This window comes from Telopea speciosissima, chromosome 1 (genome assembly GCF_018873765.1).
Source record: "Telopea speciosissima isolate NSW1024214 ecotype Mountain lineage chromosome 1, Tspe_v1, whole genome shotgun sequence".
NCBI classification, from domain to species: Eukaryota; Viridiplantae; Streptophyta; class Magnoliopsida; order Proteales; family Proteaceae; genus Telopea; species Telopea speciosissima.
In genome coordinates, this window is record NC_057916.1 from 44456050 (window position 1) to 44461319 (window position 5270).

General features: G+C 39.7%; 1 non-coding gene across 1 annotated transcript; it reads left to right on the forward strand.

The window, feature by feature from the left end:
• The first annotated feature begins 807 nt into the window (after window positions 1-807).
• Window positions 808-914, forward strand: LOC122649327. The gene has a single exon (XR_006331286.1). It is a non-coding gene; the product is annotated as a small nucleolar RNA R71 (small nucleolar RNA).
• The last annotated feature ends 4356 nt before the right edge of the window (window positions 915-5270 follow it).

The following is a 5270-nucleotide window of genomic DNA, read 5'->3' on the forward strand; positions in this document are numbered from 1 at the left end:
GCTGGCTAGGTAACTTCCCTATTTTCCTCTCATGCAGGATTGTGACAAGCTGGGTAAGTTATTTTTCCATGTTATTGTGGCTTGTCATGAGAAGAGCTATCTTGTTGTCCATCTCATTCAGTCTTGTTGCCTCTCCTGTATTGGTAAACCCTGGGGGTTACTGATAAGGTGCAAGGAGAGGAGGCCTAGCAAAATTAATAGAAGGTCCTGGATGAGGACGAGGGGGAAAGGGGTTAGGAGACATTCCTTGGTTTTGTGGTGTATAGTTGGTCCTTTGGACACCAACCTGACCTTGATGGTTAAAGTTGGATGGGTCTGCTTGGTTCCCTTGATTCCATGAGAAATTAGGGTGATTTCTCCATCCTGGATTGTAAGTATTGCTATATGGGTTATTTTGGTAGAGAGCACTTACATTCTCAGTACTGGAATTGCCCACCAAGGTGTTGGGGCATTCCTCAGAAAGGTGTCCAGGGGTTGCACCAACTACATATCGACACATGGTTGACTTGGTTGACCGGATTAACTGGTATAGACTCTTTAAGAACTATGGACTCCAACCATTTTATGAGGCTGTCAAGTTTGGCCTCCTTGGCTGGCATACCCTCAATGAGATATCCCTTATTGGTCCTTTCAGCCTCTTGGGCAGATTTCCATTCCCTAGTCTTATCAGCCAAGTTGGTTAAGAATGTCCATGCATCATTCTCCTCAGAAAAAGAAGTAAAGCCTGCTGGACACATAGATTCTACAAGTTTCTTGGTCTGATAATCAATACCCTCATAAATAATTTGGCATAGCTGCCACAAGTCAAAACCATGATGAGGGCATTCTAAGAGGAGGTCCTTGAATCTTTCCATGAATTTAGAAAAGGACTCATGTGGTTTCTTCCTAAACTGGAAGATGTCACTTTTAAGCTTATTGGTCTTATGAAGAGGGAAGAATTTTCTCAAAAAGACAATGGTGAACTCATCCCTTGTATTAATGGAGTTTGTTGGCAGTCCATAGAGCCACTTCTTGGCCTGATTTTTCAGGATAAAGGGTATAAACCTAAGCCTAACTGCATCATCAGTCAAATTCTGGACCTTAATTAGAACACAGACCTCCTCAAATTCCCTAAGGAAGAGATATGCATCCTCATTAGCCATCCCATGGAAATGGGGTAGCATGCTGATGAAGTTGGTCTTGAGTTCATAGTTATTCCCTGTAACAACAGGTAGACTAATGCATGAGGGTTGTGCAGCCCTAGTGGGGTAAAACCTATCCTTAAGAGTCTTGGGTTGTTGGTCACCCATGGTCAAAGGTGGTAGAGAAGGTGGTCTTCTAATAAGACGATTACTTGAATCACGAGTCCACACCTTAGCCACCTAAACAGATATGAGGTCTCCTTTAGAAAAATTAAAGAAAAATAAAACAGTTAAAAAAAAAAACTAGAAACAAGAGGGAGCCCAAGGTAGATAGTGCATCTCTATCCCTCAAAAAGTGAAACAATGGTTCAAAAACTGTAAAGATGTCATATAGGTTGACAGTAAGGGAACCCGTATAGTCTTCTATAGCCACCTACGTGCGACTCCAATATGGATTCTCATGTAGAATGGAGGTCTACTATACGTTTATGTTTCCAACACTCTCACTATGTCGCTTTCCTGTTATCAAGAGTGGTCACCTCCAAAGATAAGTCACATGTCAATCCACCCAACCAAGTCAAGATGTAGTGTCATAGGTAACTTAATCCTATGAGGGACACCAAAAGATGGAGGGTTGTAGCATATGAAGGACTTTAGATTGGGCGCACACTATTTGAAACAGAAGAGAAACAAGAAGAGGTTTTCAATAACTGATTTTTTTTTTTTTTTTCAAAAAAAAGAAGAGAAAATAATAAACTAAAATACTTCGAACTACTTAAAAATCAGATAAATAAAATAGACAATAATCTCTCCGGCAACGGCGCCAAAAACTTGTTTGAGTTAAAATAAAATCGCAAGCGTACGGGTCAATCGTAGCTATGGGTCGAACAGGAGGAGATATACGCCACTCTATTTAACTAACTTAAAAGTAATGCAAAGTGAACCAAATTAAAGTGTTAAATTAAACTAATTAAACAAACAAAAATCAATACATCCTAACTCATAAGCATCTAACAAAATTAAGGGATTAAATCGGCGTCCTAACACATGAGCATCTAACCTATCAAACTAAAGCGAATTGAAAGGAATAAAAATACAGCCACACATACTAACCACATAAAAAGAAATAAGGGAATAAAAATGCATCCATAAACCACAACCATATAAAATTAAAATAAAAGAAATAGAGGGGGAAGAAGAAGAAGATAGAGAGAGATAGAGGAGATGGAGAATTAGATTGAGAGTTTAGATAGTAAAACCTGGATGTGCTTGCATGAATGTAATTGAAAAGCTTGAATACTTGCATAAACTTACCATGGACTCCTCTTCTAAATCTTCAAGTCTTGTCATCAACTTAAGAACTTAGATTAGAAGGCTTAAAATCTAAACTAGAATTAAGAAATTACAACCCAATTGAAGACTTAAATTGAAATTAAAGCATAAACTAAACCTATTATAACCATTAACTAAAAATCATAAAAGCAAACTAGAACTTAGAAAAGCCAAAAATCACAAATTTGAAGGAGAAGAAGAGAAGAAATTTCACTAAGTGAATGAGCAATTTTTACAAGAGAGGTAGGGGGTATTTATAGGTGAAAGAGAGGAGAAGAGAGAAGATGGAAGTGTGGGAGAAATATTCCCTAAAAAAAGAGAATATTATCTTCTCTTTCCTCTTTTACAATGCCTTGAATCCTAAAAAAAAAAGAGAAAAAAAAAAAGGAAGAAGAAGAAGAGAAGATTGTTTACATAGACTTCTATTTCAGAAAAATAAATTTCCAATTCTAACAAGTGCTTCCTTTTTTTGTAGATATCTTTCCAAGCAATAAAATTAAAGCATCTTTGATTTTTCAACCTTCCATACATGAGAAAATATAAATCTATCCCAAGTAGAATTCCAGAAGTGCCCTTGAGAAGTTGAAGGAGAGAGAGAGTAAGGGTGATGACTAGGATTCCTTCAAGAATAAATAAAATATCCATTCTGTCATTCAGAAAACGTGGAGCATGGAGTGCTTAAATAGGCCTCACCATTGTGTTCCTTGCGAAAAATCACCCAAAATAGACCCAAATTTCGTCCAATTCGGAGTTGGGGAGCCCAAGATATCTCAAGTTGAAGTTGGACTGTCCAAAGCCTTCCAAAAGGAATCTTTCGGGTACAGTAAAGTAACTTTTGATAATTGCATTAAGGCCCCTGAAATATAAACTTCTGCTTCACTTTGTCCCCGTCTGACTGTTAATAATTATAAATAAACCCCTATAGACCATTTTCGCGCGTCGTTACGGAAATAGCCATAACTTCTTCGTTTCAATTCGGAATCAAGTGTCGTTTGAACCGTTGCGAAGCTGACTCGATGGGCTATGCATCCATACTATTAACACCTCAAAAAAGCTTTAAAACATCTCCTTGCTATCATCTCCTCCATTTTCACAATAATTCACCTAAACCCTGAAAAGCACAAGAAAGCACCGAGTAACTCTGTCCAATGTGGTAAAATGTATGCTTTATGCCCTAAGATTTCACACATAAATGTGCTCATCATATGCCATGGATGGGTCTTCTTCCGGGTCATTCTTGTTACACCCGCATCCAAAATACACCCTAATATCCTGGGCCAAATTAAATTTTTGCTGACGGGAATTGCTAGGATGCCAACGGTCAACTCCTGTGACTTGGACCATGACAGTCAAAGGGAAAGCTTAAACACGAGGATTGTATTCACACCGGGTGAGTGGACCACGCAATGGGTAAGCTTTAAACCCTAAATTCTTGGTATACATACTCCCCCTGAAGTCCTGAAAGTGCGGGTCAAAGCCCCACATCCCCTACTGTTGATTTTAGCCTTGACAAAAGAAACGGAACCACGAGCGGATCCACTGCTGGTGAATCCGTCCATGCTGTCATACTGGTTTTATGTGATTTCTTATGTGGGGCCCACGTGCCTGTGCTCCGAAAACCATGGTTAGGTCCCCGGACATGGTGGACCCCCACCCTTACCCTCTTTTGCATTTTTGGATCTTATATGTGGGCCCACAAGGCCCAAATATAATTTTAATGAGTTTTAGTATTAAAAGCCTAAACCAAACAAGACTTAAGACCTTAGCACTTGAGGTTTTAATGAGAAACCAAACGGACCTTAAGGCCCATGTTTTATTCTAAAATTACTTTAGATGTGTTTCTTGTTAAATGAATTTTTAAGCTACCCTATCCAAACAGGTCTTAAGTTACAACTAAGAGACCCTAGCCAAACAAGCCCTAGACTAAAACACATTTTGGGCCTTAAACTAAGCCAAACATACCCTAACTAATTAGACCTAAGAACCTAAACCAAACTTACCCTAAGGCCCAACTTGAATTAAAGGGATTCTTAAGTCTGAGGACCTAGGCAAACAGGCCCTAAGGCTCATTGTGGTTATATATGGGCATGAGCTCTTTAGCTCATTCCCATTTCTCCAATTGCTGAAATCGTAGAAGAGAAAAAGGAAGGAAAAGAAGAAGAAGGAAGAAGGAGGTCAAGGGGGCTCACCTAGCCTTGGGTTTTGCTTTTCCATTGGAGGTGAGTGAATCTTCCAACTCTCCCTCTCCATTTCATTATTTACTAGCTTAGGATTTTTTATTTTGAGATTGGGAGTAGCTTGGGTTCCACTTGGGACTCAATACTCTTATGTTGGGGCTTGTTCCTAGTCCCTTTGGGTGCCATTGCACACCCTTAATCCTCCCAATGGTGTGCTATACAACCCAAGCCATGAAAACCTAGGGATTTCATCCAAAAACCCAAGTTTGGGTTGAGGAATTGGGTATGGATCATAAATGCCTTGATTCATAGTGCCATTAGGGTTATTAGGACCCTAATGAACCTTGGAAGTCATCCCTATAAACCCTTGAGGCCATTGATGGCCTTGGGAACCAATTAGGATGCAATTCGGAGTTGAAAAACTCATTCCTGCTGCGAACGGACTAAGCAGTGGAATCACCATCATGCATCCTCCTGTGGATCCACCCCCTCTCGGGTGTGTCTCAGGGTTCGAACGGATGCATGAGCGGATTCACACAAGTAGATCCGTTCATGAATCTGCCCACAGTTAACAGCATGACCACTGCTCAGTGTTTTGGCCATAACTTTGTCTATACATTTTGTATCAATGCGATTCAAG